The 23,172-nt window shown below is 41.6% G+C and overlaps 1 protein-coding gene across 4 annotated transcripts in view; it reads right to left on the minus strand.

Annotated features, from left to right (window-relative positions):
* The window catches only part of WIPF1 (WAS/WASL interacting protein family member 1), a 115,795-nt gene that overhangs the window by 36,114 nt on the left and 56,509 nt on the right, over positions 1-23,172 (minus strand). The window contains exon 2 of one of the 4 annotated variants that reach the window (XM_058549289.1): positions 5,921-6,008. The exons of 2 other annotated variants lie outside the window; for them this stretch is intronic. The gene's annotated coding sequence lies outside the window, so the exon portion shown is untranslated. Of the gene's footprint in view, positions 1-375; positions 592-5,920; positions 6,009-23,172 lie in introns of those variants that run through there. One more of the 4 variants, XM_058549290.1, reaches the window with a different exon arrangement.

Here is a 23,172-nt window from a genome sequence, read left to right on the forward strand (position 1 = left end):
GTTGCTGGCCGAAGCAACAATTCAAAGGCAGTTAGTTGTGTGGACAACTGCACCTTATACCAAAATGATATATACTTACTGACATAAACCTCCATCTTAAGTGGGAAAAAAAATTCCTTTGGATCTAAACTTCTCCAATGGTCAGGAAAGTTCTACTGAAAATCTTGCTCACATTTTGGCTCAAAACACAAGTTACGAACTGCCCACAATCACCATAGTGGTGAAACTAGCATTCTGTGCCATAGGAATAGACCACATGGTCTTCTACTGAAAAATTACACTCATCTCAACACACTATGGCCCGTTATAAGCCATTTAGTTCTTCCCTCTAGCTGGTAAAGGAAATACATTTAGTTTGAATATAATTTTTCTTACCGTTAAAGGATACTGTAGGAAGGCATGACCAGGGACACAGGCAGACAGAGAGCAAGCGAGATAGGAGCCCAGAGAGAAAACCGTCTCTGAAAAAGGCATCATCTTCTAACGCAAATGTGGGGTCGTTTTGGGGCAGCCATTTTGGGCAAGCTCTGGCCTCTCGTTAAATGTGACATACTGAGTCAGAGGCAGACGTCCTTCTGTGGTTATTCGCTTCCTGTCTGATTAATTTGTTGTTTGTTCCTTCCTCCTTTGCTGCAGAAAAAGAAACTAGATTGGTTTTACTCAAGAAGGAAGCAAAGGAAAAAAAAAATTAAATGTTTCTCCTTCTCACCAGGTGTAACATATCTGTTTGGTACAATGACAAGAAGTGATCAGGATCTCCATCTAGTTAACAACCCAACTTTATTCCAGACATCTCCACAAAAGTAATTGTTCACAGAACCTGAGATTCCTTCAGGAAAATTCCATTTGAAAGTATCACTCTCAATATTGACTATACCATTTAGTATTGAGGAAAAGAATCACTCAAGAACTAAAAGTTCTCAACTACACTAATAACTAGGGTAAGTGGTTCTTCCTCATCTACAGAGCATTCAAGTGTGTACGGAGAGTCACCAACGCAGGTGAAGAGAGCTGGTCAGGTGTATGAAGGCAAATGAGTTTTGAATTGTGATTTTGGTGCCCGAGTCAAAATAAATGATATACAGCTCAAGTCATATGAAGATCCAGAGCTTTCTATACCAGAATGTTTTGTTTCTGTCCTCCATACTTAATGGGGAAACAATAACTCTCCCAGAAGATGCCTAACAAAAGCACAGAAGTAATGAGTGCAGAAGGAGGAAAGTCAGATCTCTCATTATTGAAGGAGAGGTGGATGGGCAATGGAATGTATATAGAAAACATCACATGGGGCCAGCCCCGTGGTGTAGCAGTTAAATGTGCGCTCCGCTGCTGGTGGCCTACGTTCGGATCCCCGGCGTGCACCGACATACCGCTTGTCAGACCATGCTGTGGCGGCGTCCCATATTAAGTGGAGGAAGATGGGCAAGGATGTTAGCTCAGGGCCAGTCTTCCTCAGCAAAAAGAGGAGGATTGGCATGGACGTGAGCTCAGGGCTGATCTTCCTCACACACACACACACACACACACACACACACACACACACTAAATAAATAAATCTTTAAGAAAATATCACACCAAAACCCTAAGTTATGCATAAACAACCAGAAAATGCTTGTAATTTTTTCTGGATCCATCCAAAACGTTCAGACTTACATTTGCAACACATACTGTGTAATTCTGAGAAAACATTATCAGCTGAAAGAATGAAAAAACAGGCATATTTCAGAAATGAATTTAATTGTAAAATTTGAACATTGAGTTCTGACTCTGTTGGGTTCAGAGGAAAAAGTAATGAAAGGCCACAAGTTGCCTAATATTCCCTTACCTGTAAAATGATAGGACTGGGTAGACCAGTGGTTCTCAATTCAGGAGGCTGTTGGAAACGTGTGGCGACATTTTTAGTCGGGGGTGGGGGACAGTGGGTTGGAATGGTGGGGTGAGGGGCCTGTAAGGTTCATGGGTGGAGCCAGGAATGTGAAATTTCCCATGATGCTTAGGACAGTCTCACCCAAAATACCAGAAGTACTCCTACTGAGGAGTACTGGGATAGTTGATGCCTAAGGTTCTTTCAAACTCCAAATTTTTTGAGATATGCATCTAGCTGCATGAGCAGAGTTTCAAGATGCCAAGCCATGGCAGAATTCCTAGAAACAGAGCATTGAAGGATTAGCGACTGAGAGTCCTCTGCTTTGCCTGGAACCACTTGAAGGCATGACTGTATCCCTCTTGCCTAACTAGGGTCTGCAGTCCAAGGGACACACCGTACATGAATAAATACATGCAGCCGTGAGGCTGGACAGAGGCGGAGGCCTGCAGCTATCGTCTCCTTCCTCTTCTACTAACCTCAGGACAACAGGTAACTGATCAATTACCAAGTAAATGCCTGAGTGAATCTTTGGGGAAGTCAAACTACAGTTGGGTCTAAAAAGACAACCCGGGCAATATGGTGATTTCTCGATGTATTTTCAGAATTATTTTGAAGTTCTCTAAGTAAGGCATCCCCAATACACGCACACACACTCAGTACACATACAGTTCATGGCTCCTATCCATTAGGGACAGCTCAAATAGAAGACAGTAGGTCACCTAGAAGGCTGAAGCCCCTGAGATATGCAAGGGAGCAGCTGTCTAGAGTTTGGGTCTATGTCACCTTTAATGAAAACTTGTAAACATAGTCAACTTTGGACACATTTATGAGGTATCTACTATGCACCATAGGACATAAATCAGATAATGTTCCTCCTCTGCTTAAAACCCTCCAATGGTTTCTCATTTCACTTAAAAAAATCCAAACTCTTTAGCTAGGCCCACAAGGACTCACAATATCTGGCCCCTCCCTAGCCCTCTGACCTTACCTCAAGTAACACTCTCTCTTGCTAATTTATCTTCCAGTCTTTTCTGTTCCTTAAATGCACCAAGCTCATTTGCATTTGGGGCCTTACACTTGTAAGCCCTCTCACCTGGAACACTCATCATCTGGTTCCTTCGCATTCTTCAGCTGTCAGCAAAAATGCCCTCCCTCAGGCCCCATCTCTACTCCTGTTTTCTTTTGTGCATAGCACATGTCACCACTTGACATTCCTTCACTTATTTAATGGTTTATTTACTTGTATGTCTCTCCCACTAGAAGTCAAGCTCCATGAGAGCAGGGACCATCTTTCCTGCTGTCGCCTCAGCATCTAGAACATCGCCTGACACCTGGTAGGTGCTCATTAAATGTTGTTTGTTGAGTGAAAAAGAAAATCAATATCTCCTAAAAATTCTACAACATAACATTCCCTTAAGAGCTTAAGATTTTTTCCTCTGAAACAGTGAATAAGGAATGCCAAGACTAGACTTGAACCTTCTTCTTGAGAAGGCTTAAGTTAAAGAGAACTTGCAGAGGAAGGATGCCACAGATCTGCAGGTAAGCCCTGTCACCCACTAGGGGGGTGGCAGAGTCTTAGGCAGTGCAGATGGCTTATGTCATTGGGCACTAGGGAGAGAAAAATGGGTTAAGAAAGTTGAAAACAAGTAAACAATCCAATCAGAAAGGAAGGGGAGGAAATGAAAAGATGGAGATGGGAGAGATCACATGGGCGGGGAAGAGTTCCCACTGCATTGCTGACCAAAGGGGCCTTGGAAGCTACTCTCGGCAACAGATGACACACAGGTGTCGGACTTGAAAGTATTTTCTGACTTTTGTCTGTGATGAGGTGTTCCTAGATAAGCATCAGCTTCTTAAAATAAGGAATTTTAAGGCTGAATGAGATTGCAAAGATCAAAGTCCACAACACCATTTACAGATGAGGAAATGGTGGTCCAGGGAGGTTAAGCGACCCGCTTATGTCACACAGCAGGCAGCAGCAGAGCTGGTGCCAGAAGTCCATTCTCCTGCTCCATGGTCCAGTGTCATTATGGCCTTAAGCCTCATTTTAGGTTCAGAAGCAGGATTTCACTTAATTCCTTTCTATAAGCATAAGAAGAGGCAGAAAGAAGAGGGGTAGGGAGAAGGTTGTGGTGTGGAGGGGAGAAGTTGAGGGTAGCATCTGTCTTGCTGTTGAGGCTGTTATTATAATCAGAGGCCAAAGATAAGTGGATTAAGAACCTGAAGCAAATAAAGACAATCACAATTCTGGACTTCAAAGAGAATTTTAAATGCCTGTTCACTCCCGTTCAATATATAGACCCAGTCTGAGCTTAATGATAGAGTAAAACAATAATCAATAGGCTCTTGGACCAATCAGGTAAAGAATCCTCCATATTAATCTATATAAATAAAAAACTAAGAGTGGACAAAAGATTATAAAGCAACACCGTGATTCTCACCAGTCTTGAAAATTTCAAGCAGTAAAGAACCCCAGCCAAGACCCTCCTGTGGTGACCTCAAATCAATGGAGACTGAATCAGGGCAATAGCAACATGTCTAGAATATGAGAAGAGTTGTTTTTATAGCTCTGGTTTTTCAAGTTGTGTTTCCATGACTACCTGATTAATGTAGCATTTACCCTGCAGTGGAAAGATGTGTCAGAATACTGTATCCCCTCAATTCTAAAACACCTTATTCAATAGCAAAAGGCCCTCTTACAGCTTTTTAGGGGGAAAAAGAAACAGTACCAGATTAAATGTATGCATTTATTGTAAGAGGAATTCTACCTTCAAAACATTAAAATATGGGAATTATGTGATTTAAAAGAGCAAAACAAAGGAATTTCTCTCTTCCCCATAAAATTGTCAGTACAGTTACAAAGAGGGTTGATCATTTAAAAATAATCTCAGAAACACAGAAAAATTAAAAACAAGTTTTGTACTTTTCTATGCCCTATTAATATAAGTTGGTATAATTTTACTTGGGGAAAAATCGGGAATGTATTTCCTTATGTTTTGGCAGCTCAGCATCCATTCACCCTCCTTATAATGACGTCCTTCAGTTTTTGTTTGGAGAATCATCCCTACTTCACTCTCAGCCCATGAGGTGTTCATTCCCACTCCAGACACAGGAAGAGCATGTGATTCAGGGCTGGCTAATCAGAGTCTGGCATTCATTTGGCCCCAGAGACTTTCTGGCGATGACCTGTGACCTCAGAACCAAGGGAACTTGGCCAGAGGTGAGGACTCTTCCGGTGGGATGAGGCAGGAGTTGGATCTGGGGGCTGGAATGGCCGCACTCATCCTTTAACCACACGGAATCTGAAACTGAGACCAACAAAGTGCAGAATTGGGGGCGGAGAAAAAGCAGCTACTGACATTGTTGGTTGAATCCATCTGTCCCCGAGGCTGGCCCTATTTCTAGACTTTTAATTTACACCAGCAAATACATTCTCAATTTGGTTTAAGCTAGTGGGCTCAGTTTTTCTATCATCTACAATACAAAGACTCTTAAGTGTTACAGGAATGGGTGCTAGAAGCACGCGTTGAATGAGACTAACACTAAAATGTGCAACTGGCTGATGTGAGGTTGGGTGAAGGCTAGTGCAGGCTCTCCTGGGCTAGGAAGCTGGCAATCCTTGTTGCGTGATGGCAACACTGCTGGTTATGCTGCCACCTACTGAATCCTTGGTCTAAGACCACAAGCCTACTGATGGTGCACCATTAAAGGATGCGGAGAAAAAATGTAGAATGTTGGAGTGTGTTGGCTATTTCTTGCAGTCTTCAGTAAGATCCACAGGAAAGAGATAAACTTAGGCTAAAATGACTGGAAGCACAGAAGGAAAAAATACGGCTTTGTTACCAGAGGCCTTTTTTTTTTCAACCAAGATGGTTGAGAGTCAAATACTCTGGAGCCTTGGGCTGGAAAACCCAAATTCTCTATGCTATGCCAACATTAGATAGAGTGAGGTCAGTAGGAAGAACCACATCAGCAAATATGTTTGGAACATTCCCCATTGTCCCTCCAAAGACATTCTGTTAAGTTCTCCTGTCTGAGCAAAAGGCCAGTTACCTTCATTGTGATATACTGGGATCCATCTCAGGAGAAGGAGTAAATCATCAGTGGTCCCACCACCTCAGGCCATTGTTTCAAACTGTACCTAATCAGAGACCAAGATAGAGGATGGTTCATTTGCTAGGAGACAGAAGCACCCAGGCCTGGTTCCACATTCAAAGACTATGACTCAACACAAGCTTGAGTTTTGGTTACTAGTCCATGGAGTTCAGGATTGGAGAAACCAAGTTTTTAAGGGCACTGTACTATAGGAAAAAGCCCAAGACTAGTTAAAAACAGTTTATGATTGCTCAAACCCTAAGGCAATGCCTTGATCTCTGAAGCCAGGAGAACAGGAAGTGGGCTGTGGAATAGGTGCAGCCCTGCTCTTAGACATGGCTCTGGAAGACAACAGATAAGGAAGATCCTCCCAGAGAGCAGAAGCAGGGCAAGCCACTGGCTGATCAAAGTTCTCATTCCACTGCCAGCACAGGCAGAATTTTTCCAGTGGGTTATAAAATATGCTAGAGACTGGTAACCAATGTCTCATTCTCTTCCTTCCCAAATGGAAGTTTAATTGCAAAATTCTGCTACTGTTCTCCCTCTACCATTGTATACTGGGTGTTAAACTTATAATTTAGCCCCTGGACAAAGACACTACATCCACTGCTGACAGCCAAGACTGTGGAGACTTTGGACTTGGTGCTGGACTTGGACCTGGATTGGCTCTCTCTCTTTGGGAGGAGCGTGAGTGCAATTTATTATGTGGGGGCATTTTTGAAACTGTATTATTGGAAGATATGTGTGTGTGGATGTTGGATAGGTAAATAGAGGGCACATTTGCTGCATTTGGGCTGTCCAGCATCCATTCCCCTGAAGCACAGTAAGAGCTTCAGATTTAGGGAAAGAGATCCACTGATCGTTTACTCTTTTGCTCTTCTGGCTTCTGCTGGGCTAACTCTACCCTGACTTCAGGAATGGAAAGTGACCAGCCCTGGCCAGTTAGAGCCTTGTGGTTCCCTAGCTGCAGTGACTGGTTCTGAGATGAGCATGTGACTACTTCTGTACCAAGGAAATGCAATGACACTTTTTCTAAGACGTGTGGGGCTGGGACTGGTAGTATGATAGCCACATTGTAAACATACAGAGGCTGAGAATGAAGCCAGTGAGGTGAAAGAGCAGCGAGGGGAGCCTGAGACTCAAGAGATGCAGCAATCAGATGCAGCGTGTAGATGTATTTGGATCCTGACTCAAAAAAACTAAAAAATATGAGGCAACCGGAAATTTGAATATTGATCGGGTATTTAATAATATTAAAATTATTGCCAAATTTTAGGTGTCATAATGTTATTGAGGGTATATTGTTTTTTTACAAAGACTCTTTCAATTTTTAGAAATACACACCGAAATATCTGTGGATGAAATGATATAATGTCCGGGTTTACTTCCAAGTAATGTGGAAAAGGGGGGAATGTGGGTAGGGGTATAAATGAAACATAATGGGCCTGAGATGATCGTTCTTGAAGCCTGGTGAGGAGTACACGGCAGTTTGTTAAAATGCTCTGACTACTTTTCATATATGTTTGAAATGTTTCCATAAAGTTTTAAAAATAAAATAAAAATGACTTGTGGCTCGATCCCTTTTTCACTAGAGGCTGTTAAAGAGGTTTGCTCACTCTACTATAAACATGCTCAGACCTGGGAGTTACAGAAGTTACCTTCTACTTCTCAAAATGATCTCTTTGGCTTATGGATGAAATGGGACGGAGACTCAGGGCTGCCCTATAATGGTTCAGAATCCAAGTAGTTCCTCCCAGAAAAGCATTAAACTCTCAAAATCTGAGAACCCATTATTGGCAACAAAAAAGCAAAAATCAAAATTCCAACCAACCAACCAAAGAGCAAAAGAAAACAACTCTCCTTCTAGATTAGCACTGTCCAGTAGAAATATAATTTGAGCCATATATTGTTGTCGTTAGTGCTGTCAAGTCGATCTGACTCCTAGTGACCCCATGTACAGCAGAGCAGAACCCTGCCCAGTCTTTTTGCGCCATCCTCGCACCTTTTGGTGCTACATCAGACAATGCTCTGTGCTATTCACAGGGTTTTCATGGCTAATTTTTTCAGAAGTGGGTGGCCAGGTCCTTCTTCCTAGTCTGCCTTAGTTTAGAAGTTCTACTGAAACCTGTCCACCATGGGTGACACTGCTGGTATTTGAAATCCCGGTGGCATAGCTTTCAGCACCACAGCAACACACAGCAGCCACAGTATGACAACCAACAGACGCGTGATGTGGTTCCCCAACCGAGAAATGAACCTGAGTCACGGCAGTGAGAGCGCCAAATCTTAACCACTAGACCACCAGGGCTGGCTTAAGCCACGTGTGCAGTTTTATATTTTCTACTAGCTACATTAAAAAGAGTTAAAACAGTGAAATTGTAATAATATATTTTATATAACTGATTATTTCAAAAATATTATCATTATAACATGTACTCACAATAAAAAACATTAATTGGGTATTTTGCATTCTTTTTTTTCACACTAAGTCTGCAATAACAGGTGTGTATTTTACCACTGGCGACATTTCAAGTGCCCAAGAGCCACTACCATACTGGATACCACAACACCAGACGGTGAGGGCCTGGTAGGAAGAAGCCCTGTGTCACTCACTCTTTTCCCTGGCAGGATGCCTGGATCACACTTGACAGATAATCAGTGTCAATCCTGGGAAATACTTGGGCTGTCCAGAGCTACCTCTGGGCTATAGCTTCGGGGCTAAGAAGAGTTTATCCTGCTTGGAGCCATCCCTTAAAACGGGGCATTGACTAGGTAGTCTTGAGTTTGTGGCCAAATCGGCTTCTCCTTCCCAGAGTCTTAGTGTTGACAGTCCTCACACAGGACTTGAATCCTCAGCAGAGAGATACTGTATATAATACTTTCAAACTGGGGCCTCTGAAGAAATCATAGACTCAATAGCCTTAGTGGCTTTACATAGTACACCAAGTAATATCTAAAGTCCTTGCCGAGACTAGCAAGGCCCCCGTGATCCGACACTCCCCTGCTTATCAACCACTTCGTGGACCTCTTCTCCTATACCTCCTCCCCATCCTTTTCTCTTAGGGCTTTTGTGCTGATACTTTTCTCCTGGTTCTGTGGCTTGCCCCCCTCGCTCCATTCGTATCCTGCATCATCTGTGCACATCTGCTGTTCCACTGCAGAGGGAGCTTGTCTTGATCTCTGCTGTCTCCCCAGCTGCTTAGATCGGTATCTGACGTATTGCAGGGGCTTAAAAAAATATTTGTAAATGGATTTTAAAAGCTTCCCACTCCAAGTTTCGTTCATCCTTCGTTTAACCTGGGGCTGTGATTAGGCTGCCACACACCTTGGCTCTAGGTGGGAAGGTGCCGGGGCAGAGCGGAGATGTGCTGGATTTGCTCCTCCAAAAAGACCGGGGAAGGCTCCTGCTTCTCTTCACGTGCAGTGACAGCCATTTAAAAAGACAACATGGAGACCTGCCAACATATTAACAACTCTCTTTCTCAAGCAGGGAGATTTGCCAGCGTCAGGGACATGATAGGGTCTCTTATTTAAGTGAGCTTGGAAAGAGAAAAGGAGAACCACATCCAGGATGGGAAGGAAGAGACCCCAGACTATCTAGAAAGAACATTCCCATAATGGTTTCACATATTCATATTCACCTAATCTGTATTTTATGCTCCCAAGGACCAGATGCCCAGTACACTAGGTTCTGAGGACACAATGGAGAATGCTGTCTCCCCACACTGACAGCTCGGCAGTTTTACACTCAGCAAACAACAAACGCTGAGGTTGGAACATCATAACATTATTTCTTTGAGGGAAAAACGCTTTTCACACATGGAAAGACCATTCATGTTTCTTTTGAAAGCACTGTCTTGTCTTAGGTAATTTAACTAAAATGCAAAAATTTCCCAGTTGGTCACCAACATCCAATACAAGTGGCCCCCAGGGGAAAACCCATGGGAAATATAGAGAGAAGTTTCTTACAACTCAAGAGGCAAACTGGTGGAAAGCCCCATTTTCACATCCTGCCATTTATATGTGCACACACACAGGGAGAAGCTATTGGCATGTAGACAGCCGTGTGTTCCTTTTGGTTGCTAATCATGAGGTACGTAGCCCAGGATGGGGTCTTTACACTTATTTCTGGGGTGGGGACAATAGCCATACTGTTCTGTATTCAGACTTCTCTCCAGGTATATGGTTACTTGATGTCTCCCACTGAAGATGTGGACATGAAAGCCCTTCACTGGAGAACTCAAGAAACAAGGGTCTACACAGCTCTGCACCTCTGGGACTGACGTCACCAGTGTGAATGCTGCAGGAAGGAATCAGTGACCTGTGACTCCCTCTGGGGCCCCATGACTGCACATAAGCCAGGCCTGGGTGGTGCAGCTGCTACCCGGGAGAGGCAGACCCAACCACTGTGCGTGTGGACAGGAAATGGGGGTATTTGTGGGTGTCACAATAATGGGGGGCCCTCCTGGGATTCAGACCTGGGGACCAGGGATGCTAGATGACCAGCAATGTATTGGACTTTCCCACACAGTAAAGAACTGTCTCACGTGTCCTTCAAAGGTCCTGTTGGACATTGATGTAGGTGAAAAAACTTTACAGTAGTGCCTCCTTAGCCGTGGTTCCACTTTTCGAGGTTTCAGTTACCCGCTCCGAGGTCCAAAAATATTAAATGGAAAACTCCAGAAATAAACAATTCATAAGTTTTAAATTGCACGCTGTTCTCAGAAACGTGATGAAATCTCGCGCCATCCCGCTCCATCCTGCCCAGAACGTGAATCATCCATTTGTCCAGCATATCACACTGTATATGCTACCGGCCCGTTAGTCACTTAGTAGCTGTCTCGGTTATCAGAATGACTGTCCCGTGGTATCGCAGTGCTTGTGTTCAAGCAACCTTTATTTTACTTAATAATGGCCCCAAATTGCAAGAGTAGTGATGCTGGCAATTCGGATACGCCAAAGAGAAGCCATGAAGTGCTTCCTTTAAATGAAAATGTGCAAGTTCTCGACTTAATAAGGAAAGAAAAAAAATTGTATGCTGAGTTTGCTAAGATCTCCAGTAACTTTTACTACAGTATACTGTTATAATTGTTCTATTTTATTATTATTGTTTTTAATCTCTTACTGTGCCTAATTTATAAATTAAACTTTATTAGAGGTATGTATGTATAGGAAAAAACAGTATATATAGGGCTTGGTACTATCTGAGGTTTCCGGCATCCACTGGGAGTCACTGGAACATATCCTCCGTGGATAAGCGGACACTACTGGATAGTTATCTGAGCCTAGACCTTAACTTCATTTTACATATAAACTCAATTATTGCACTGTTGTGTTAGTCCCTGAATTTTCCAGGAATGTAACTGTCAAATAAATGAAATACTATGTTTTGCTCAGATTTTCACCAAGAGTTGTTCACCCTTCTGGAAAATCATGTGCCCAGACACATTGCCACTTGTGATATTTAAGGCTCTGTCTGACTCTCAACCGAATTAGTCTGCAGTTGCTGCTGCCCCATTCACGATGATTATGGGTATAGATGCAAACCCCTGACCACTTCATTTTGTTTGCTAATGAGCTGTACCTGATCACTTACAAACTGAAGTTTTTTTAATAGTAAATTACTTTCCTTTTATTTCTCTTTTTAATTACAGATAAAAATTACACGGATTTTTTGTGAAATTATGTGTGAGGTCAGATTATTTCACTGATGAAGGTTCACTGAAGCTTGTGAAGGGGGCAATATTGTTATTAAAAGTGGGCACGGGGTCCGACAAGGCTGAGTGCCACTGCTTCTGGGGCTCGGCAGATGTCTGCAGGTCCCTGAGCTTGGTTCAAAGTCATGAAGGGCAGTTTGACGGCTCTGCTCATCCAGCCTGGAAGGTGGAGAAAGGAGCCTGTGGGGACCACCATAGCTGCTCACCTACAATCCTGGAGGGAATCTCACACTTTGTTTCCAAACAGTCACAGGCTTCTTCCTCCTGCTCTTAGCAGACCCAGCTTCTCTCGGCGGCTTGGCTGAAACAGTTTGTTCTAGTCGCATGACCCCAGATTCCAATCTGATTTTGCTACTCTAAGAACTTTCCGCCTCCCATTTGGCTACACCGGATTCTTCAAATGACTGACTGGGAAAACAGACTGTTGGAAAAACACTTCCAGGTTGTCTCTAATGGGATGGTTACCCTGTCAGGCCATAGGAAAGACAATGGAAGGTGCTTCCTACTAGACCAAATGCAACAAATTTGGAGTTGTTCCCTCAACTCTAAATATGGGTGCAGGGGCAACAGGATCAGAAAAGGATGCGATCATAAGGTGATCAGCTCCATCATTTTGTGTGTGTTTTGTTTGTTTTTGTTTTTTTGCTCAGTACTGCCTAAATAACTCCTTCCCCTGCTACATGGAAACTGCTTAATTCATTCAGTCTTGGACCATTTCATTGTGTTTCAGAACCATCCCGACAGAATGATCAGTTGATGCCTTATGTAAAAAGCAACTCCAGGACTACATTTAAATATTGATTAATTTGAGAATAACAAACCACAAAGATTTGAGGTATAAAAACCACATGTGGTTTATGTTTTGCAGGACACCCTCAGGAAGACAAATGGACAGAGTTAAAAAAAAAAAAAATCTAAATGGTCTCTCCCTGCCTCACCCCTACTACCATTAAAACCAAACAAACAAAAAACCAAAATAAAACTAAACAACAATTAAACAGAACCCAACCCGGGTGTTATTCTTGGCTTTTGGTTGGCAGCCGTATTCTAGCAAGGCAAATAAGTAGCTCTCTGGGTCCCATGCTAGGGTCAAGAATACCCAGTTAGCATAACCTCCACCTTGGCCAGCAGCCTCTCCCACCCCTGACCATGGCTCCTGTCCATCACCACAGCTGCCACCTTCTAGACTGGCTTCTCAAACTCGAGCCCCTGTCATCTCGGCCTTTCCATCCCTTAACCTGGCCCCACACTCAACCTCTCAGTCAATCTTCTCTACCCAAAAAGAAGAACACACAAAGAAGATTACTTTCTAGAAATAAAAATATTTTCTATGATCTTTTTATCCGCTCACCCTGTGTATGTGTCTCTGACTACATGGCTAACAAGTGAGCAGGGACACGGCTAGGGCTCTTGTGCATAGTAGTCATTCAGTGAAGACTTAGTATGGATTATGCACCAGATCAAACAGACAAAACTCTCCACCCTCACGAAGCCTACATTCATATCTGAGTTAATGAGGGGATGGGAGGAAAACAAAGTTATCCCTCATTTTGTGCAGTACAGGTGTTCATTTTGGCCCAGCTCATCTTATCCTACACAGAGTAGCCTCGCAAAGATTGCTGCCAGGACAAGAGCTAATTCAGGCCGACTCTAATGCAAATGTACAGTGCTCCAAAGTCCTTGTGGGTAGGCATTTCGAATTGAGAACCATTTCCATACAAACATACTTGAGGGTACTGCAGGGGAGCAGAATTTGCTACCCCAAAATGTATCTCTTTGGCTTGAGGATTATTTTTGGCTGATTATTTTTAAAAACAAAAGACTCAGGAAGAAACTTTGACCTTCCCTCAAACTGCCTCAAAGAATTTAAGATAGAAGGCTTATGTGAATTCCCCATGAGCATGTATTAAACTTTGTTTGATTTCCTCCTGTTAACCTGCCTTATGTCATTTTAATTACAGACAGAGGAGTTGTTAACCCAAATGATGTTGAATTAGTGGACTTTTTGTTGAGATAAAAGAAGACATTCGGTTGGAGGGAGACACCATATAGTAGAGTGACACTGTCTGGGGTTAACTTCCTTAAGTTTCTCCCACTTTTTAGTTTTCTTCCTTCACTTAAAATAATACATTTTTTTCCTTATTAAAAAGTCATACATGGAAAAGTTTAGAAAATATAAATAATATAATTTTTAAATGACCCATTAGTATCAGAGAAAATCAGTTAACCATTTTGGATTTCTTTCCAGCCTTTTCTTTTCTCTCTCTATGTATCTCAAAAGGGATCATACTGTATATATATAGTTTTATATCCTTTTTTTTCACATTTTCCTATATTATTAAATATTCTCCTAACACAACTTTAATGGTTGCATGTTTCATTTTACAGATGTTCTATTACCCATGTAAATATTTTTCATTACGTTAGACATTTAAATTGCATCCAACTTCATTATTACAAATCCTACTATGATTAATATACTTGTATCTAAATGTTTGTGGTTATTTCAGATTATTTCCTTCAGAAAAATTTATTAGAGAACAATTACTGGAATAGAAGATATGAAGTTTTTCTTTTAAAGGTCTTGATACATAGTGTTAAACTGTTTTCTCAAAGTTTTAGCATTCATACTCCCCCTAGCACCCATTTCATTTCTTTTCAACATGTGCTATTATCACTTTTCAAAATCTTTGCCAATTTGATAGACCAAAAATTTTATGTACGGGCGGTTTAATTTTCATTTCTTTGATTATTAGTGAAGTTGACAATGTTTCATATATTTATTATCTTCTCCATTATTCATATATCTTTCTCCACTAATTGTCTGTTATCTGGATTTTTTTAAATCACAAGGTTTTAGTCTTTTCCTTATTTCTTCCAATTTTGAACCGAAAGATTACCTAAAAGCTCCATGACTTTTCATAGACAACATAAAATGTTCTCACCACTGGGGGACTAGGTGGATAGCAGTGACCATTTCTGTGTGTTTGTAAAGCAAATTTCGTAACTCAAGGACCACCTCTATTCCCAACAGATATACAACTTACAAAAAATTCTCTTAGATTGCAGCTATGGCTAATTTTGTGCAGCCTATGAGAATTTTCACCATTCTAAGAAATATTTCCATCCCCTTTTGGGGGGAGGGAGTAGGATGTCTAGTTCTTCCTGCCTCAAAGGCAGAAGTGGGAATGCCTTGATTTATAGACACACATGCAGACACGTGTAAACCTCTGAAGCCTGAGTACAGAAACAGCCATTGTGACCCTGAGTCACCTTATTCCATCTTTCACAAGACCAAAGTTCCAAGAACTAAGGAGTAATCTAGGCTCATCTAATGAGTACCCAAGCTTCCCTTATCTTACCATCTTCATTAGCGACTACGCAAATATTATGAAAAAAGTAAAATCTAATTTAGAATTTTTTTTAACGATTGAAAACTCGGCGATAAAAACCTCTTTCTGAGCACAGGTCATTCAGAGTAACTCCAGTTATCTACTTGATGATTCACTTGAGGACCTGGGCTGGAATGACCTCCTCTGGTCTCCTTTCCACCTGTGTCTTCCCAAGTCCAGGGCTAGTCCTCACTTCCTACAGTTCTCTCCTGGACTTAAAAGATGTTCGATACGTCTAAATGAGAAAGGCAGACACTTGGGAGTGAAGTGCCTGGAGAATACTAAACATTCAACAACGTCAGCTATCATTACTATTATTAAGTGAGCTAACCTTCTCCCCACTTAGTGCTACTTGGTAAAGGAGGAAACACAGCAGGTAAAGTTGCTTTTTGTTTACAGAGGGATCATTCAACGCAATGTAAGAAGCAAGAATTTACTCTATTTGATATTTGAGAAAACCTGGTAATAGTAATTTCAGTCTCCATTTTACATCATCCTATAACTAGTTTTCAAATATACTTAGGCCTATTTCAAAAAGCTGGCATTGATCCACTCAGTTGGTGCTGGTCCCATTCTCATTCATTAAGCGTCTGCATTTTTGTGCAATTCCAAATATCACTAGACACAACGAACACAAATTCAGAAAAAATTTCCCTCGAACTTTGCAAAAATACAGTTTCTCCTAAAAGTTAAGGAGAAATAGGGATTAGTAAATTGATTTTACGCTCACTGCCTTGTTTTCATTTCCCCTGGAGAGGCTCCTTGTCAATCAGTAGGTTAAGTTTCAGAGGAGGATGGGGAGCCACTTGTCCCCAAATCCTCCACTGCAGAGAGCAGGACCTCTCCTCCGTGCACTAGAAAATGTCCAAAAGCCCTTTGGGGAGTCTCATCCAATTCGGGAATGGAGGACAGAGCTTATTTTCAAGGCTGCTTTATTCTCATGGTTGAGGAGTAAACAGAGAGAACAGTAATGGTCTGTGAATGTTTTCAGAGGTAGCACATAAAGAACTGAGAGAAAACAGGCCCTGAGGCAAGATCTGATTTCTCCAAGCGAGTGAGAAAACAAAACCACGATTCCTATCATTATGCCCAAGTTCAGCCACCACAAGATGATGGCACTCTGACGTGAAAGACGGTAGTGCCAAGAGTCACATAAGGCTTCAGCAAAATTGAATACCACACAGAAAACACTGCGAGTATCCAACTCTCACTGGCAGGGAATTCATGGCAAACCAATAGGAATATCACCAATGTGAAATTTTATTTTCCAAAGTACAAAGGCTTCTGCACACAGAACTTTCTATTCATCCAAGATTTACGCCTATCTAGTGCAAAATACTCCGTGGGGGCATATTTCTAATATGCTTCACCCATGTCTCCTGAATTCTCTTCAACCTCTATCTATACAAATGTGGAGATGAGTTTTTCTTCTCTTGCCCTTTTCTCCCCTCATATCTTGAAAATATAGATGAGAGTTTCTCAAAACTGCTGAGAAATACACAAAGATGAGGTATCTTGAACTCTTTATAGGCATAAGCAACATGTAGAAGTTTAAGCAATGGAGAACAAGAGCAACACATATTCTACTCTGGATTCATCAAAGACGATTATCTGTGACATGCATATCGTCAGTCGTCAAAATGCAGCTTTTAAAAAAGTTTTAAAATTCTAATATGACTTTATTCTAAAATGCTCAAACACAATGTAAAAGTCAGTGTACAATATATTACTCAGGGAAGTAACTGGTATCTGTTACCGCTTTGCTAGAATTTGGGCTTTCACAAAAATAAAATCCACGAAAGGACTGGGTCAACTCAGTGGTGCTTTTCCTTAAGTGCAAGTCCTCTCACCTCCTCCACCACAAAAAAGTAATTACATTTTTAAAAATATAAAATCAGGGGCCGGCCTTGTGGCATAGTGGTTAAGTTTGCATGCTCCATTTTGGTGGCCCGGGGTTCGCAGGTTTGGATCCCTGGTGTGGACCTACACATCGCTTATTAAGCCATGCTGTTGCAGGCATCCCACATATAAAGTAGAGGAAGATAGGCACGGATGTTAGCCCAGGGCCAATCTTCCTCAGCAAAAAGAAGAGGATTGGCAACAGATGTTAGCTCAGAGCTAATCTTCACCAAAAAAAAAAAAAATGCATATATATATATATATAAAATCAGAATTTGATAGAAGTCAAATCAGTTTTTAATTCATAAATCTTGGAATATAAAAATCACTATAAATTCATTATGGTTGGGCCGGCCCCGTGGCTTAGTGGTTAAGTGCGCACGCTCCGCTACTGGCGGCCCGGGTTCGGATCCCGGGCGCACACCGATGCACCACTTCTCCGGCCATGCTGAGGCCGTGTCCCACGTACAGCAACTAGGAGGATGTGCAGCTATGACATACAACTATCTACTGGGGCTTTGGGGGGAAAGAAAAAAAGGAGGAGGATTGGCAATAGATGTTAGCTCAGAGCCGGTCTTCCTCAGCAAAAAGAGGAGGATTAGCACAGATGTTAGCTCAGGGTTGATCTTCCTCACAAAAAATAAATAAATAAATAAATTCATTATGGTTATATTTTTTAAATCTCCAGGTCTGTTTTCCTTAGCATAAGTATAAAAGTACTTAAAAGTTTAGAATTTACTCTTGAGATACTATAAAATATTACTATCTTCATAATAAAAGAAATGTATGAATTTATGGAAAAGGGAATAATATTTATAAAACATGTTAGTAAAAGCACTGTATATGTTGGTACATCAACATTTAGAAGTATTCAAAGGTTATTCATTGCTTAAAATATTTAAAGTTTAATAAAAGGTAAGTTAAGAATGGCTTTACTCAACCCTGCAGTTTCTAAATGTATCAGGACTAGAGCATCTGGAAGTAAGAAAAATTAAGTAGAAATCCACATTCAAAAGAGTTCCATGGAATTCTCAGAAAGAGAAAGCAGGCAGAGGGTAATCTGAGGACATTATTTTAGCCTAAACTTTAAGTATCATTTAAACCGAGTCATCAATGCCCAATATTAACAAAATGCAGTTTTCTACTGGTGAGCTCAGATGACAACCCACCCTATCTGCCAAAATTAGTGGATGAGAAATCATTTCGTGAAGTCATGCGCAAACATGAAATACACTGGTACAGCGTTGCTGCCATCCCTCCATCATCACTTTGCTTGGCTAGGCTGGCGGCCAACAGGAGTATCTCCCTCTGCAAAACTGTTTCAAAGTAATGACTTAGAGGAAGTGGTGTGCTGATACCATGAGAAAAAACCTCTCTCAAACACAAAGTTCAAAAAGCATCTGTATATGGCTCGGAGGAAACAAACAGCTCAGCTAATTTCAACTCAAAATAAACTCAAGAGACCAGTTTACCTTGGCCATGGCTACATAGACATGCCGGAAAACTGAAGGTTGGCAATTATCCAGTGATTTTGTTCTGTGCCAAAGGGGATGAAAGGGCAGGCTTTCCATCCTGGGGTCAGGATGGAATAAGAGACGATAACCACACCCCACATGGCTTCAGACACAGAGTCACTTGTATATAAGAGGATTTCACACCTTTCTCTCTATGAGACAGGTGGGCCCTGGACCACTGCTGGAATGGCAAGTCTGATGTCCCTTCCTGAAGCCACTAGCAGGTCAGAGCTAATTCTGAGCTTCTAACACATGGTCTCCATTGCTGAGGCCTTTCCACGGGTCTTCCTTCCACAGGGTGTCTTTAAAGAGCTAAGAAGGGAGCAGGACACCTAACATAATTGTTTCTTTTGTCAACCTTGGGCTGAAATACATCTATAATCTTTACAATGACCAATATTGAATTTTCAATTTTTGAGCTTTTAAAAATATCCTTCAAATTAAGTAACACATCAGCAACAAAGATCATGCTATATTTGGTTTTGAAAACCATTTGGAGTTTTCTGTAAAAGCAGCTGCTTTTCTGAGAGAACGGGTGGCGACTGCTACCAGAATTTTTAAAATAAGCTCCTTATTTTTATTTTCAAATAACTTTCATTTGAGAAGATCTTTAGATGTGTCAGCAAAAGTCTTTAAATTATGTTTTCAATCCTGGTTTTGTATTGCTATTTTGATGTCTTTATTGCTAATAAGCTTAAGGAAACTCAAAAAGCCCTTTGGTTTTGATTATTTGAGGAAATTCATCTCATAGCTGAAGACCTATTTATTTTATTTCATTTCCATTTTTATGAGAGGAAGATGAGAAAGAGTGACTGACCTTTAATATCAGAAACTTGTGTCAATGACCTTTAACTGGGTAGTGAAATTTTTAGTTCAAAACATTTAGGACCCAGATCACATGTGGGAACAATTAAAACGTTTTAAATGATGCTTTCCCTTCTCCTTCAAGTGTTGGCCATAATATTCAAGCTGGGCACAGGAAACAGAGATTTTTGTCTCAGCTCTTAGCTGACTCACAAGGGCAGCTCCAAGCTCTACAGTTTTTGATGCTTGTCTTTCTAGGTGGGACACCAGTCAATAATCCTCTGCAGCTCATAAAACCCAATATAACCTTTTGGGCTGCTCTGGAAAAAACACGAGTAATAAGGCTAGAATGCTTTCTGTCCAACGTTTCCAGTGCTATTCCCTGGCCAGAAGAAATACCAAATCATAGGCATCTGAAAAAGAGATGGCCCAGAAAGAACAACGATCTTACACAGCCTGTGAGCACTGACCCCCTAAAGGTCCATCTACCCATTTCCCACTGTCTGCTTCACGTGGAGCTATGGGCATGAGAGCAAACAGCCATTTCCATGAGACTTGACTCAAGTGCTGGGGTGGTCTTAAAGTGGCAATGGTCGACTTCCAGGGAGTGAAATGATGTTCTGATCACCTTGAGGACATAGGGAGTGATGAAAAGATGCGGGTCCACGGCAGTGACAGTGAAAGAAGGAAGTATGGTTTACGAGAACGGGCACCATGTGACGTTAATGTCCTCCATAAGAGCTTTCCCAGGAGTATCATGCAGCGATGGAAAATAATTAGAAGGCCCATCAGCATCTCTATGTGTAGTTTATACACCATACTATGTTTTCTTGACTGGTCCATGGCATGGAAAGAACAGAATAAAGATGCCAGAAAGCAGACAGGCTGCACCGTGAACTGATGCAGAGGTGGAAAGGGCATGGCCTAGAAAGGCAGAGATTCAAAATAGGCCTCTGAGGTTTCCTTTCATTTCCACAGTTCTTAGTCACATAATTTCCTTTGTGGATTTTAACAGAGATTAATGGGCCTTAAAGAATGAATTGGTATGCAAGGCGGAAAATGCTATCTTGTCATCTTGTCTCTTCAGCAGGGTTAATTTTTTTTTTTTTTACACTTTCTTTATTCTGTGAGTCCTCTTTTCAGAATAATTAGTCTATAACAACAAGAGCTACCTTTTTGCCTACGTTCCCCTTGTGAGGTCAACCGCAGCTGGACTCACCCTAGCCATTGCCAACTGGACAAGAGCAGGCCCCCAGCCCACAAGAGGCCAGTCCTCAGGCTGCAGAGCACACTGTGAGCTGGCCAGGCATGAAAAACTCTGTTCACACAAGGCAGTCAGGTTCCTCCTTGTCTCTGAAGTATGAACTGGGAATCATGCAGAGGGGCACTCAGTTGTCGAACCAGAGAAATCCAAAGAGACAGGAAGGAACAGCTGAGCCAGTTAATCGGTGGACATAAGAGATGACCCATCTCCTGGGACTGAGGGCATGTTGTGGCTTGCCTAGCTGTACCTAGACTGCATCCCAGTCTTCAATAATTCAAATAGTATTAATACTAAAACTAACAATAATATCTAACATTTATTTACCCTTACTATGTGCTAAGGAGTGTTCTAGGCCCTCTACAAGTATTAATTCATTCAATTTTCACAACTCTATGAGGTAGCTGGTGATCATGACGGCACTGAAGCACAGAGAAGTTAAGTAACTTAACCAAGGCTACACAGCTTACACGTGGCAGAGTCACAACCTGAACTCAAATGGCCTGGCTCCAGAGTCCATGCTTCTAACCAGGCTGTGCTTCCCTGTGGGACTAGTCCTGGGTTTCCTGTCTCCTTTACTGCCCATTTTTTACAATAAAGCCCTCTATAAGGAAGCCTGACAGAGGGTCTATTTCTTGGCCCCTGTTGTCTCACAATTAAGCTTTTTTGTGTGTGTGTGTGAGGAAGAGCAGCCCTGAGCTAACATCTGTGCTAATCCTCCTCTTTTTGCTGAGGAAGACGGGCTCTGAGCTAACATCTATTGCCAATCCTCCTCCTTTTTTTCCCCAAAGCCCCAGTAGATAGTTGTATGTCATAGCCGCACATCCTTCTAGTTGCTGTATGTGGGACGCGGCCTCAGCATGGCCGGAGAAGCGGTGCATCGGTGCGCACCCGGGATCCGAACCCGGGCCGCCAGTAGCAGAGCGCACGCACTCAACCGCTAAGCCACAGAGCCAGCCCCAATTAAGCATTTTTATTGGCTCCACTCATTATGAATCTTAGTAACTTAACTATATATTTATTAATTCAAGAACTATTTAATGCTTACTGTTTGCCAGGAACTGCTATGAGCTTTGGAAGCTATGGAAGAATCAGCGGTGTTCTAGCTCTCAGGAACCTTATACTTAGCAGAGAAAGACTCGGTCTGGAATCACCACCATACTAGAAATGCTTCTGGTGTTTATACCGTAACGTCACACTTCCATGACCTTCTGCATGATACATATTACATCCGATCTTTGTACATATTGTGTCCTATTTTTGCATAATAATGTATTGTATCCTGAGCTCACTGATAAATAATGTCTAAAAAGCACATTTAAAAAATCACCGAAACAAAAACAGACATGGTGAAGATGGCTTTCTTCCTAGGATTTCAAACTTCCTTCCTAAGTTTCAAGGTCTTCCTTCCTAGGATTCTGGGTCAGAGTGAGGCCAAGGGGATGGCAACAAGAAATGCTCATGCTGGCTGGGAACAGCTCTGAAAGAGTATGTCTCTATAAAGAGACACTGCAGAGCATGGTGAGTTCTGGCAAAGCGTTTCAGAAGTAGGAACCATGGCCTCTTCCTCTACAACCATAGCTCACTGTCGGCAACTTGTTCACAGCACAGATCGCCATCGCCACCAGACAGGTATTTACATATGTCTGTAGCCTTCGCAAGATGGCTGCCCCCCGACACCAGGTGTCACCACTTCTCTTTCCACCCCTATAGCACCCAGCACACTGCTTTGCATTTGACAGGCCTTTAATACATTTTAAATGATTGTTTTTCCCAAATTATGACAACAGCACAAGTCTATTGTAGAAAATGGTGAACACAAGTAAGTTTAAAGAAGATAAACTACCTAGAATCCTACTGGGTAGAAATATACATTTTTAACTTTTTGGAATATTTCCTTCCAGTCTTTATATATATAAAACGTTTTAAAATTAGGATTATAATGTATGTAGTTTTGAATCTAGTTTTTGTTATCCTTTCATGCCACAAAATATTCTCTGAAAACTTGACTTTTAATGACTGTATAATATTCCACACCAAATTTATTTAACATTCTCCTATTGCTGGTCATTTAGCTATCACTCACTTTGCTTTCATAAACGTGCTAATATCAATATCCTTTTACACAAAGTCAGCTAGGATTATGCTATAGAATAAATTATAGAAACAGAAGCACTGGATCAAAGAGTTTGAACAATTTAAACTCTGTTGATCCACAGCGCAAATGGCCAACTAGGAAGACTTATACTCACTCTGGCATCATAAAGGAATGCCCCATTCACCATACTCCTTCCAATACTGAATATTATAGTTTTAGAAAATCTTTATCTTAATTTGGTTTCTTCAATGGGTCAGAACAGAGCATATATTAAACCCTAGGCTCCTAAGTAAAATTTCAGAAGGGCTACTTACAAACAAGAGCAAAACAAGCCTGTGATCAGCAGTCCCCAACTTCAAGCCCTTGAAGCCTTAAAATGCGTGAGAATTTTAGAAAGGGAAATTAATTTAGAGATAACTGAGTAAACTGTTTCAGTTTATAAATAAGGTAACCAAAGCTTAGAGAGGTTAAGTGACCTGGGTAACGTTTTCGACTTAGAACTAGAATCTAGAGGCTGGCTCAGTG

This window comes from Diceros bicornis, chromosome 10 (assembly GCF_020826845.1).
Source record: "Diceros bicornis minor isolate mBicDic1 chromosome 10, mDicBic1.mat.cur, whole genome shotgun sequence".
Classification (NCBI taxonomy): Eukaryota; Metazoa; Chordata; class Mammalia; order Perissodactyla; family Rhinocerotidae; genus Diceros; species Diceros bicornis.